At 40.7% G+C, this 14,554-nt stretch overlaps 1 long non-coding RNA gene across 1 annotated transcript in view; it reads left to right on the plus strand.

The window, feature by feature from the left end:
- The window catches only part of LOC109369531, a 26,366-nt gene extending 15,161 nt beyond the window's left edge, over positions 1-11,205 (plus strand). The window contains exon 4 of the long non-coding RNA XR_004160874.1: positions 11,037-11,205. This is a non-coding gene — a long non-coding RNA (uncharacterized LOC109369531). The remainder of the gene's footprint in view (positions 1-11,036) is intronic.
- The last annotated feature ends 3,349 nt before the right edge of the window (positions 11,206-14,554 follow it).

Below are 14,554 nucleotides of genomic sequence, written 5' to 3' on the forward strand. Positions count from 1 at the left end.
AGTACCAGACCAGGCTGCCCAGGGCCCCATCCAACCTGGCCTTGAACACCTCCAGGGACGGGGCATCCACGACCTCTTTGGGCAAAATTTCATGACTTCTTACCATCTTCTGGCCTCGGGAAATATTTACTTAGCAATGCTTTTCTGGAGGGCCACCTCTGGTAGGCAGCAGCTGGATGAGATGTACCTGGGATTACTTCACCATTACTCGTGCTCTTCCCAGCCTCATCGCATGCCTTTTATCTGCTTCTGAGTATGCTTGAACACAGGAGGATGTTCTTTGAAAAGGGACTGAAAAGGAGAGGGCTCATCTTTGAGCTGGGATCACTCGCTTTCTGACAGCTGCAGGAACACTTTTTCTTGCATATCTCTGAAATACCCTTAATTATTCTCGCAGACAACTTGCAATGTAATTGTGTCCCTAAACTGTTAACCTTGAAAAATATTTGACAATGTACTAACATCTCAGAAACTTGTTATCCCAGGGAATATAATAAACCCATAAATATCCTAGCTTCTCTCAGAAGTCCCAGAATAATTCTTTGTTGTCAGTCTTTTAGTTCCCCTCAATTTTTTGTTTTGACCTGGTAGCAGGAGATGCTGGAGAGAAAAAGAGCATGTTAAAAAGAGTAATAATAATAGTAAAAACAGTTTGAAAATGTAGTTATGTAACGTGTATAACACCTCCTACAAAAGGAGGTGTCCCTTGTCTGCTTCTCACCATTTCTGTGCCTTGAGGGCACTGGAGGATGGAGCCACTTAATGGCAATATGGGACAGAGCTGGTCCCTGGTAAACAAAACCAACAATGCTGCCATTCAAGTGCTCTCCCCCGCCTTCCCCCTCCACCCCCCCACCATGTGAGGTTTGTCTGTAGCTGCAAGTGCTGCTTCTTAAATAAACACCTCCTACTTTAAAAGAATTACAATGCCATATAGGCTGACAACGTGCTTAAATGCCATGCTCGCTTTGGCAGAGAAAATGAGAAATTTAAGATACCTGCATTTCTCTGACATCAATGACCTTATTAAAGTCACAGAAATCCCAGATAACTGAATAACTTTAATTAAAGTTATTAAAATTTCTTTTATGTGTTAGTCCTTACAAGCTCAGAAGCTCTGTTACATTCAACATGCTGGCATGGGTGGCTGTTGATAACAGAGATGCTCCTCTTCCAGGCCTGTCTGCTGCTCTTACCGTGCAGCCATGCGAAATCACCAGGAAAAAATAATCATAGGCTTAAAAAAGCTAAAGCAGACAGGCTGTTTCAGATTATTTCAGTATGTGTGTTTGCTATCACAGTTGAATGTTCCTGTTAAAATAATAGTCTGATATTTTTCTTCCTAAAATCAGGTTACAAACAGAAGGATTAGACCGAGGCAAACTCAGAAAGAGGGTTTGGATCTGGGTTCAAATGTGCATTGGAAATTGTGGAAACTCTTTCGTCTGAGGCCTTCAGTATTTTAGTAATAATGGTTTTCCTAAAATTACATGTTCTTTATATATTTCTGCATCAGGGATTAACTATGTAGCTTAGCAGAAAACAGAAAAGAAGATCATTATTTTACAATTTAATTTAGAGGAATTTGAAGGCTGGGGATCAGTAGGGAAAACAAGCACAGCTGCATTTCTTAGTATATTCTAATGGGAAAATTATAATTTCCATGCTACTGCTCCCTTATTTTCAGCACGTTTGTAGGTATTTCTCTCATACTGGGATCCAGCAGCTCAGAATGCTTGAAAAGTATGAGTTCTGTTTTTCACTAAAGGAACACATCCTCACTTAGTTTGGATTGCTCTTCAGCTTTTATTTGCTTATCTTCATACAAAAATGGTATAACCATGCTGCTAAAATTACTTTATTATGTACTTGGGAACTTGTGGCATGTAGACCAAAATGAATTCTCAACAGATCACAGGTACTTGTAAAACTGAGCCATCTTAGAGATGCTTCACAGCCTGGATCATATTTTGCCTTATAACAAATCTTTGAGGTAGGGAACTGCTTTTGCAAAGAGCTGATGCTCAGGGGCCAGAAGGTGTCCGAGGTCATTCTGGAAATGCTTAGCACAGCATGGTGGTGAACCAGCATCTTCCAGACCCTGCAAGCTTCAGCCTCCTCTTTCAATACAGCTTTTCCCCCCAGACGCAGACAGTGTCCTTCTTTTCAATCCCTCCTAATGCCAACAGCCGACACTCTTATGTGGCTTAAACTGTTAAACCATCCACCATATTGCAACGCTTACCAGGAAAATAGCAGAGCTGTTGTGTCTACTCTGAGCATTTCCTCACCCGTGGTATTACAGTTTGAAATGCTGGATTTCCTCTTTGAGGAGCAGATTTGCGTGACTCGCTCTTTATCACATAATAGAACTCTTAGAGAAGCTGCTTTTTTACCTCTCCCAAGACGTAGCAGAAGGCTGAGATGCTAAAAACAGCTTTTCAAAGGTTCAAATTAACACTGGCAGAGCCTATTTCATCTGGACGTACTACCGCGATCGGAACATGAACCATCGCCAAGTATCTGGGAGCTTGCGGGGGGTGTTTATGAAATCTTTTCAGAACATCAGGCATCTCTAAAATAAGTGCAATTAGTGCTTGATACCCTCCTGTTTAACTCTGGTACCAGGTTTTATCACTTTGACCAAAAATATAATCAGATGATTCAAATGCGTCTATTCCTCACTTGGCTGAATGTTATCCAACACCAGCTCAGTGGTTGCTAGCTGTTCATTCAGGCTTTTGCTAGATATTTCCAAATATGTTTTAAAGCATGAGATTTGTTTCCAAACGATTAGCAACGACTCTGCAACTTCTTATTTGCTTAAGTTTTTTTTTTTTTTACTAGTTAAGTCAGCAATTTCATCATCGTTGCAGTACCAATCAGAGCAGTATGTCTGTTCCAGGAATACCATTGGCTCAGTGATACGTCAGTCTGCACTGCCAGCTCCTTTCCTAGAGGCTTGTTTTTTGTTTTTTGTTTTTTTTTTTAACACAGCATTCTGTTTGTCCTGTGCGTGCTACAGCTGCATATTGAAGCAGCACAGCAAAGGCTTTGGGGATTTCCCAACAATAAAGTTAAAATCTCTTTCCTGGTTAGTATTCAGCAGCACTATACCATTTAGAAGACATTTTCCCTTCTCCCAGTTTTCAACAGAATGCATTTATCAGCATGGAGTAGCAATCAACATGTATTTGCTTGTGTATTTATTTAAGTCAGCTGTGTACTTCCTCATTATTTGCAATTTTTCCTCCAAAAGTCTTTGCTTTCTGTTTCTCCTTCATGGAAACTCCAGCTATAGTATATTCTGCAAAATAATATGTTCTTCAGACCCCCCAAGAGTGATCTGAGATAGCTGTCTTACTATGTAATTAGGCTCTTAATGGAGAGCATGGTCGGCTTAGGAAGGGCCAAAAAATGACTGTTTTTATTTGTTGGAAAGCCTTTTTCACGAAGTCAAAGGCTTCAGGCTTCAGAACTGACAGTGTATGTATTTCACCAAAACTAAGATTCTCCATCCTGTGACAGAGATATTTATTCTTAAAGTGGTTGGGTTAAAAAGAGAATAAGTTCCAGCCAGTTCCATTGCCTGTGGCTTTACTGTCAGAACTGGGGTGTTGAATGAACAGTCATAGGAGGACTATGAGGAGTGGGAGCAAAGGCTGCATGAGAAAGGACTGCAAGAACCTCCTGGCTTCTCAGGGACAAGATTTCACTTCTGTCAATGATGCAATGCGTTGTTCTCTCCCATAGTAATGTTTCTCGAGGGTAAAGGAAGCAAAACCACACTACCCTTGAGTAAAGGAATTAAACTTGCTTTGTCTTATTAGTTCGTATGGAGCTGACTTCATTACTGACTTCCCACTGCTACATCTTTCTTACTGAAGTCAGTGATTATATTTCCTCTCTAAAGCAAGCTTGCAAGTTTCTACATGGTATTGCAGCAAAGTTTCAGAAGGGCACAGTGGGGCACAGTGGCTGGCAGTGTTGGCATGCAAAGAACACATCCTGAAGGCAGGAGCCAAATACCTACAACCCTTCACAAACCATGTACCAAACCCTGCAATGCCTTGGCTGTCCCACAGGCACTTGGGATGGGATGTAGAGGTGAAGGTCCAACTTGGATCTCTTCCAGAAGAGATGCCTAACTCTCCAGAAAGACCAGTTACAAAAGCTCCCCAGGGATGGGAACTGAAAGGAAGAAGGGTACAGCCAGACTCTATGAGAATAGCCTAAAATTCAGATACAGTTCAGAGAAACCGAAGGAAGCTGAAAATTTTACCACAAACTGTCATGTGACAAAATCATTCCTGAAAAGGAGCAAAGAAATCTTGAAGACTTTCCTTTCCAAATTGAAATTCCCAAAGTCTTCAAGTGAGACCAGGGACAATCCTTCAGACCTACTAAAATACATTACTTCTATCAATACTCTTAATAATTACTATTAATCATTCTCTTACAAAGCTTGGAATGCCTGAAGACCCAGTCCACGTAGGCTTCTGTTTATATTTATGAATTACAGATGTTGTATAATGTAAATTATGTATATAACAAATCTTTCCCAGGCAAATGAATTACTGCAACAAGCTACCAGCCCCTATCAAACTTGCTTATGTCAACCTTGGCAATGTTCTGTCATTGCACTTGAGGACATTCCGAGAGAACAGAGCTCCTGAGCTGGTCCAAAAGGATTAGGAGAGCTGATTGAGTAAAAAGAAGTCTCCAAAAAGCTGATATTTACTGCAGTGGTGTATAGAAAGGAAAGTAAACAAACGTGGCTTCATTACACAGCTCACTACACTCAGCAACTGATATGCAGCTCCTATTCCCCAGCCACATACAAATCTCATCACCGATTTCTGTCTAGGAAAGACAATAAAATAAAAATGTATGTTGCCAAAGTGAAGTTTTAAGAGTGATAACTTTAAATTTCTTATTAGGGATAAGGTAAGATTTATGGATAATATACTGATTGATAAATATATTTAGACAGTTAAGTATTTTTGGCTTTAGGCTGGAATCAGAAAGCTTGTTGTAAAGAAAGATTTATTTTTTTTTTAAAGGTTTTGTGAAACAAAAAATAAATCCAACTTATACTTTCAAAGGGCCCTCTGGCTGTATAAAGGGTGATGCCAGTGACAGTGGGAAAAAAAATTTGCTTATATCTACAATGCTCCATTATTTTCTCATTAACTTGAGTTTTAAAGGAAATCATATTAGTGCCTCCAGAGGATAAGCTATATAAACAAGAGCCACAAATTTATCTGTGCTTTAAAATGAATGCTATGTTAACCGGTTTGATCGCTTTGGAGGCGATTTAAAAACCTGAAGGGTGTATTATCTTAAGGTAATCTCACCCTTGGGTCCCTATATATATTATATCTCATACCTCTAATCTTGTGGGATGGTGCCTAGCTAATAATACCTTCGTCTGGTCTGTTCTACCGCAATAGAAACATGCTTCCTTCAACTTTAAGCAACACGTTGGTTAAGAAAGCTTATTTCCATCACTCTGAGTCATCAGTTTATTTTTGGAGAAGGTGTAGAGATATATTTCTTTGGGCATTAGAAAAAGTTTCTTTGGCAGGAGCTTAGTGCAGCACACGAGTCTTGTCGGAGCATCCTTCAAGGCATCCAGAAGGGGCCAATTTTGTACTGGTTGGTGGACATTCAATGCCCATGTATCAGTACCTTACCTGCTGGTTTTTCCAGTCTTAACACAGGACATGTAAATAGTTGTAAACCATCCTGATGCCATTTCTCCTTTGGCCACATCCTGGATGTGTCTTGCCAAGGTTCCTCCCGACTCAATCCTTCTTTTCAAGTCCCATGTCTGTGAATTTATTGGAGAGTTTAGGCTTGCTTTAGACTACATCAATAATTTTCAGGTCTTCACAGCAATGTTCTCCCATTGAAATGTCTGTACCTGCTGAGAAATCCCTGTGCATTCACCTGTAGGTGGCTGTGGTGGACCAGGGTACGAATACAGGCACTGCACAGCACATGAATGCAGATGTGGAGACAGGATCCAATTATTTGCATTGCAGATGATGAACTCGCTGAAAAGCTCACATCCAGTTGTCTGCAAAGCAATAATTTTGGAAGCTGAAGGTATTTTCCACTATTCGGGCCTGAGCCTTTCAGGAGCCTACTGCCTCTTCGAAGAACCTCACATCTTATGCAAGTTGGAGGAAATCAGCACATCAGTGCTTTTACTTCATGCCTTCAATTAGTCAGGGAAGTGGGAACAGCTGGCTTTCCAGTAGTGTGTTTTTCACTCAATCACAGCTCTCCTTATACTCTCTATTGCAACACTATTATTTCCTATTAGTCATTTTGCTACACAAACTACAACACGCTGACACTGTAGAGTGATTTACAGATGGAGACAGTGATACCTTATTAAGAGAAAATGAGTTTGCTTCTGAATGCCTAAGTCAGCTCCTAAGGGCTGGCAAAGACTCCTCAAGGTCACAGTCAGCTTTGTGTGGCACTTATATATTGCTCCTGGTGTGAATTGCCTCTGAACATGCCTTCACCTGTCAGCTCCATTGAGATATTTTTGAATGTCATAAACTCCTACATCTTGAGGCCAAGTGTTGAAAGAATCCCTATTATTATCACTACACTGTCAGCAACAATATCAACAGTTAATAAGTGATGATAGGGATATAAATGCCCGATTCTTGTGTACAGCTTGTCATTTGCAGTCAGATCTAACGCAGCTAAAGGAGAATCTGGAGAAAAAAAAAAATAAAAATCATGTCTTCTGAGAAATGCCTCTGCAAAATGGCATCCATGTTTAATTCTGCTTAATCTTTTCTAATTTCAATGTGCTCTGTTCAATTTAAAAAAAAAAAAAAAAGGACAAAAAAGCATGAGACAGTGGGCATGTACATGTGTAATAAAGAGTATTTAAATTCCAGCTGGGCAGACTCAAGGAGCTGAGCTCCAGCTGCTCAGGACCTCTAGCATTGACTTACAGAGCAGAGGGAGAATAAAAATAAGCACTATATATATATACATGGCCACATCACTGCACACCATTATCACATTATTTGTACTGTGCTTCCTTGTGTTTTACCTTATGCCTCTTGCTAGGTTGCATAGGTCTGTTAAATATCTTTGGAAGGAAATCTCTTTCTCTTATGCGTACTGTGTATGTTTTCCTCTCACGACATATTAAACAGCCCATGTAAGAAGAGTTTGTGAAATATTGATACTGTACCAGGAATGAAAGTGCAGAGGGAACAGACAGAATATTACATGATGTGGTGAGGCAGCCCCACGTTTCAGTGAGATGTTTGGATAAATAGTTCTGTAGAAATCTTGCAGCTTGCTGTATAGAAAGTCGATCTCAGGAGTTTTCATGCTTACTGTGGTTATCTTTCCCAGTTTTTCGTTTCTGAGCATAAGCTGATAGCAAAGCTTCTACAAATTATTTAAGTGAGAGGATCCGCTCTGGTTTTTAAATGGGAGACGTGGTTCCTTGTCCGGTAATTCTGAGGGGTAGGGAGGGCCAGCCTTCTCTGCTTCAAGTTGATCTCTTTGCAGCATTCGCTGGCCAAGTTTTCATCAGTTTGTTCAATCAATCATTTCCTTTCAGCTGGGAGGCCACGTGGTGCTGGGTTTTGCCACATCAGCTGATTCCATCACCTTGCATATGAACTTACTCCTGCATGCCTTTGGGGCTTTGTAACTCAACATTGCCTCCACTTGACCGTGGGTAAATTAGCGAGCAGAGCACAGAGCTGGAGAAGATGCTAATTCTGCCCACTGTGAACAAACGGCAACAGCTAGATGCAGGCCTCCCAGTCCCAAAACAGAGCTTAATTCTACCTCTTCAGTTTCATTTCTTCTCTGTGGATAAGGGTCAGAGCCCACTGTGTCCTGCAGCCCAGGCTTTGTGTTGCGTCAACTTCGTGTTATCAGCTCTTTTCCTTTGACTGAAGTCAAATATCAAACTGAAAATGAGTCCTTCATCTATTAGAGCGTGAGTCAGTAAGAGAGAACACCTTTGTGGTTCTTAGGAAATAATTGGGCAATGCTATAGCAGGACCTCCTAAGAAAACCGTGGTAACAGGCTTTCAAAGCAGAAAGGGGGGAATTGTTTCACTGAAGCCTTTAAACAGTTATATCTGCTGCCTTCAGGTGAACAAACAGCACGTGGGCAGCAAGGAATAAATCAGGAATTTCTTCATCTGTATTGCTCCTGTCCCAAGCTCTACAATTTTGCATACAATTTTGAACATTTCAAACTTTGAAGTTATTTTTATCCTCTAAGAAGTAGCTTCCACATAAAGAGTGGTTGCTAATGTATTATAAACTAGGATTAGCTTAATTAGGGACTTCACAAGAAAGTAATGACTATTTAAGCCCTGAAAACAAGCTAATTATTTTGTATCGCATTGTTGCTAACACTGTCCTCGGTTCTCTGTTGGTGAATGTTCAAAAAGATGTATGGCTAATTAAGAGAGATCCTCCAATCACTTCACCAATTTTTTCACAATACACTAAAATTTATCTACTATGCAACACTTCCTATGTATATACATTGCTACTCAAGTTAACTGATTACATGATTCAGTGCTTTCTTTGAGATTACGTCTCCATCAAGGCCACTGGTAGAGTAGCAGGGGATCCAGCAGTGCTTTTACCCAGCTGAATATCCCATTACTTCTGCCACATACTTTCCTTATTTTTAATTTGCTTTCACACAATCCATTCAGAAATGTGAAATAAATCCAGTAGTACCTGAAGGTCTGAAAGAGCCTATCTTCCCAACAGTCCTTATCCTGCAATTGCACTGCACAGCACTGTGCTTGGAACTTATGTTCTACATCAGATGTTGGGAGTGAGAGCACCATAAAATCTATGTGCTTACTAATATAATGCAATGTAATGTCATCTTATGGCAGATTTCTGTAACTGATGTATTTAAAAGCATAGGGAATATCTCGCATTGAATTCTGACTCTTGCCTTTCCCCTTTCTGTATATGATAGTTGCCTTTCCTTTAAAAGCATTTCTTTTTTTTCTTCTTTTTTTTTTTAGCATCTTCTGTTCTTACTTTTCCTATTCAATGTTTTTCATTGTTACGCTGCCTCACTTTATCTGTTCTTTTAATTCCTTCAGCAGTTTTCACATGCATTCATATACATCTTGTATTCCAAGATCTCACCGATGTATTTGCAATTAATGACTCAATTCATCCTGACACACAAACTCTTACAAAGTGATGATAAGAGGCTCCTGATGAGATAGCTGATTTCCATAAAAGAGCACTGGAACTGGGGCGGACAAACTCAGCTCTACTTCTATCAGGCACACTGGCTCTGGTTCATCCTAAATTTCCCATGATGTTAGTTGATCCAAATCTCTGCAGTCCGACCTTCAAAACGAGATATTGTGATACACGTACAGGGATATGTTATGAAAGTATATGATGTCAATAAATGTAAATATATCTATCTTAAGTGGAACAATGAAGGCATAAGCATTCTGTGCCAACCAAATGGCTCACAGAAGATGATTATGCCATTATTAAGCATCTAAGCAGCTTCTGCTGCGAGATACCATCAATTCAAAACCATTAAGCTTCATTAGAGAGCTGGTGCTTTTAAAAAAGCCCCTCTGAATGTCCCAGCTGAAGGCCCCTTCAATAAGGACTGATAGCCTTGCAGCTCGGCTGCATACCTGCTCGGGCTTTTATTCCATCTTGAATTTCCCAGGGTATCATCTTATCTAATCACTGCTTGGCAATGCTGGCTCCAGAAGAAATCTCCCATAGAAAATGAGAGTTCATGAGTTTGTCTTCTGCCTGAAAATACTGATGAATACTAGCACGTTGCAGTCAGCTCACCGCGAAAGGCAGAAGGCTCTGAAGGAGCAGAAATGTCTCTTAGCTTAATTTTGTGTCGGGGCTTCTTTGGGTCTCAACTATCCCAAGCCTTGAAGGGATATTAAGAGGGAAGTCACAAAGAAATCGTTTTTCCTTCCCAGAGCAACAGCCAGGCAGCAGTTAAACCTGTGTGCAAGCAGCTGCCTGACAGTCCAAGCTTCTCCTTCTGCCATTCCCATGCCATTGCCATTTATTACTGTCATAACTTGATGCTTATTAATTTGGTATTCAATATCTTGATCATAAAACAAATCCCAGCCTGTATTTATGATCAGCTTAATCATCACCTTCCCATAAGCTGAGCTCCACGCACGGGGCAGCCCTGGCAGCCCACCTTGGCTCCAGCCCCTTCTCCTGCGCCTCAGGCTGCTGAAACAATTAGTTTTTCTATATCTCTTATTGACATTGTGATCCCAAGAGCATGGTTTGAGTTAAATATTTGCTTATTATAATTGCATGTTCCACATGCTAGAAGCAATTTCTGTGTTATATTACTGGTACAACACTCTGCACTGTGGAACTCTCCCTAATAAGGAATGAAACTCAATCAGACCAGAGTTATTCATGTGAATGACTAACGTTGCTTGATATCATCTGTAATGCAATAAACGGAGTGTTTGCTACAATGCTGTTACATCAGGGATAAGCATAACCTATCCGTTATCCATCACTTCAATCACAGAAATGTTGTGACCAGATTTAATCACATCTTAGGGTTTTTCCAATTTACATCTTAAAAAATTCATCAGTTTAAATGTCTTTTTTTACAAAGCTGTGAATGTCACCAAGAAAGTTTGTTCACACTGCCTTCCCATCATAAGCAGCAGCAGTGCTGGCTGCAGAACACGACCTCTCAAAGCAATACTATGCATTATGGATAGTATTGCATCGCTTTTCCAAAAAAGGAATTTATAAAAATAAAAGCATTTCCAAGTCAAATACATGAAACGTTCCTTATGGGAGGTTTTTCATAAATGCAGCTTTGGGGGAATGCCCGTCATTGCTCTGGAAATATGCTTGGAAAACTGATTTCTGAATCTGAAAATGAATCTATCTGGGCTTTTTTCAGCAGTAAGAATAGGCAGGAAATGCGTTTGCTTTTGACGTCAGAAAATAACTTTTGCCCGTACTTCTAGGTAACTTCTAGGTCTCTAAAGTTCACTGAGAACAGCCTTTACCTTAAAGCACGACTGAACCCCGGCCAAGGGGACAATGTGACACACGAAGGAGGTGACCCTGCCGTGCGACAGATCCGAATGCATGGAGTACAGATGGAGCATCTCGGAGGGATATGGTCTGAGGAATCACAAGGTGAGCCAGAGTGGGCTGTTTTTGGCATTGGAGTAATGTAAAGAGAGCATACTGCAATCTTATGGGAGGGGGAGAAAGATGAGAGAAGAGAAAGTGAAAGCAGGTCGTGTCCTCTGGCCCCAGAGGAGGAGTAGGAATAGCCTGGGTAGTACTGAGAGCACCTGAAGAAAGGAAAGAGAACTCATTGTGTGAAGGAGTTACTTTAAAGGAAATCCTCTCTTCTCATCAGCAGAAAGACTCTGTGTGTGCAGCCACCCCAGGAATCCAAGGGAAACTGTGTGAGATGGATGGAGCTGGTGGTCCCAGGCACCTCTGCCTCCAGGCAAGAGGAGGGGGCTGTGCCCTGCCCCAGCTCACCGAGTTCCCCAGGGTGCTCTGACAGCACAAAAGAGATTTCACGGGTGATAAAAAGAGTTATGGCAGTATCATCCCGACAGCAGGTTGGGTATTAGGAAATATTCTCTAAAAGAGTTGTGATGCAGTGGTACAGCTGCCCAGAGAGTGGTGGGATCACCATCCCTGGGGGTGCTCCAGAACCGTGGGGATGTGGCACTGAGGGACGTGGGGAGTGGGCTGGGGTTGCGCTTACAGATCTGAGAGGTCTGTCCCAACCTTCATGTTCCTGTGATTCTATGACCTAGAAGCCATAAATAGGACTGGTCATGTATGGGAAATGTCTGGTGGGTTATGATTTAATGCCAGTATGTCTGAAACATCCAAAGGATTTACCAGAAGGTTTCTAACTTGTTTCGTGAAAGGCTTTTTAACTAGTTAGTGTTTCCTCCTTGAGACAGCGTGGCTCCTTCTAAACTGATTTTTAGAGAGAATGTATTGATCCTATTTCTATTTCTTTATTGGGTTCTCTTAGGCGCATTCAGAACAGAAAAAAATATATATATATTAATTTACTGTCTCTTGCTTCTATTGACAGCTTATAAGAATTGAAATCCAGCTAGGTTGCTTTGTTGAACTGTGTCTTGCTAGATTTGCGATGCCTCTGCCCTCCCTCTTTCAAATCTCCAGTTTGACTGATGATCTTTCAAGTCAGTGAAGATAATCCCACAGCAGATTTTGGGATTCTCACAGAAAATGTTATGGTTTTTTCTTAAATCTTCAAAAAATTATACCCGAAGTCATGGACTTTTTAAGAAGTTTTAAAAGCGATTGAAAAAAAAAACAGCTATTGACAACCAGCAGGATTCACGCTATGTTTGCTTACAGTTTTGTTTTATGCATGTATAGACCTTAAAACTCATTTATTCATATTAGTGACACGAATAACCAAGGGCACGATTTATAATGATTTATCATCCAGGATTAGATTTTAAAAAGTTTAATTACTTTTTCATTAACCACAGTTAATGATGGCCTTGTTAACCATCCTAAGGTGACGCCAAGAGCTATTAGCTATATTAAGGGCCAGTTGCGAGAAAATTACTACTTTTATAATCCCTAGAATGAGTTAGAATGTTTTCCTCCTTTGAGAAAACAATATTAAGGTATTTAGATGTATTAAAATCTTACCCAGAAGACAGGCTTTGAGGTAAACTGATTGTGTAATAAAAATAACGGACAAAGTTTTGCACCACTCACAATCAGACCTAACTCACTGAAGATCATTCTGAAGAATCATAAAATGGCTTGGGTTGGAAGGGATCTCAAGGATCATGAAATTCCAAACCCCCTGCTGCAGGCAGGGCCACCAACCTCCACATTTAATATCAGTCCAGGCTGCCCAGGGCCCCATCCAACCTGGCCTTGAACACCTCCAGGGATGGACAGGGTATCCACAGCCTCTCTGGGCAGCTGTTCCAGCACCTTACTCTCATGGTAAAGAACTTCCCCCTGATATCCAAACTAAATCTTCCCTCCTTCATCTTAAAACCATTTCCCCTTGTCCTACCATTATCTACCCTTTCAAAGAGTTGAAGAAATTGGTCTTGTGAAAGGAGTGATCTACAGAAGATAAATACGTGGAGGAACTTTAAAATCAAAAACAAAACACGCCATAAAAAAGATGTTAAGGAGGAAATAGAAATGATTTTATTTTTTTCTATAAAATCATTTCCTTCTCATTTCCAGAAAGGGGGATTAACATTAAAGATAAAATCAAAATATTCAGAAGTAACTGTCTAGATATAGATTGCCATAAGATGTCTATTTTGGACAAGTGGGATGGACAGGACTATTGAAATCAGTGAGAAATGGGACTGCTCAGTAACTCTATACCTTCAAGTGTTGTAGCTGTGGATGTAAACAGGAATTTAGGAACTTAACCTTTAACCCCTGTTTTGTTAAATTTTGACCATATTCTTCATTCAGTGTAAAGCAGTCTCTGGACAGCCTGGTCTAGTGGTTGGCAACCCTGCACATAGCAGGGGGTTGAAACTAGATGATCGTTGTGGTCCTTTTTAACCCAGGCCATTCTATGATTCTATGGTGAACAAACTGAACTTGTTAACTGCTATGTAAAAATGCAAGTATTGTTTCATTGGGAAAAGGAATTAATTCAGTCTCATTCTACACCACGCCATAATTTCAACATCTGTCCAAAGTATCTGTGGGAAAAGCCATTTTCCATGGATTAAAACATTTTAGTTTAGCTTCCTTCTGTTTTTTAATATTATCATAACACATACAATGGAACCCTAATCTGTTAGAAACTCAAACTGAATGTTGTTTCAAAAAGTAAATGTTAAAAAAATACTAGAAATACTTTTTTATGTTATGCAACCCTTTAACCTCTTTTTTTTCTTAAATGAAACTGTAGTGAAGTTGATGCAGACTTGACGCAACACCAAGCACTTCTATCCAAACTTCAATGGAAATTCTGAGCAAAGCAGGTTGGATGACAGGCACACCAACACCGACCTTGGGAAGAGCAACTGTGAGTGCGGGGAACCTTTTAACACAGGAAAGAACTGTGGAAATATGAAGATAAGTAGCAAAAACTGGATGCATGGTGGCCTTCCCTGAGATCCTGAGCGGAAGAAGCAAAGCAATAAGTAGGATTGCTACCCTGGACTTTAGGAGAGCCAACTTCGATCTCTTCCGGGACCTACTTGGAGCTATCCCGTGGGCTCGGGTGTTAGAAGGTAAGGGGGCCTCTGAGAGCTGGTCAGCATTTAAACAGCTCTTCTTCCAAGCTCAGGATCGGTGCGTCCCTGTGAACAAGAAATCGGGAAAAGGTGGCAGGAGACCTTTGTGGATGAGCAAGGAGCTCATGCGCAAGCTCAAAGGAAAGAAGAAGGTCCATGAAATGTGGAAAAAGGGTCTGATCACTTGGGAAGAATATAGGAATGTAGTCAGGGCCTGCAGGGATGCGACGAGGAAGGCTAAAGCC

Source organism: Meleagris gallopavo, chromosome 11, assembly GCF_000146605.3.
Source record: "Meleagris gallopavo isolate NT-WF06-2002-E0010 breed Aviagen turkey brand Nicholas breeding stock chromosome 11, Turkey_5.1, whole genome shotgun sequence".
Taxonomy (NCBI): domain Eukaryota; kingdom Metazoa; phylum Chordata; class Aves; order Galliformes; family Phasianidae; genus Meleagris; species Meleagris gallopavo.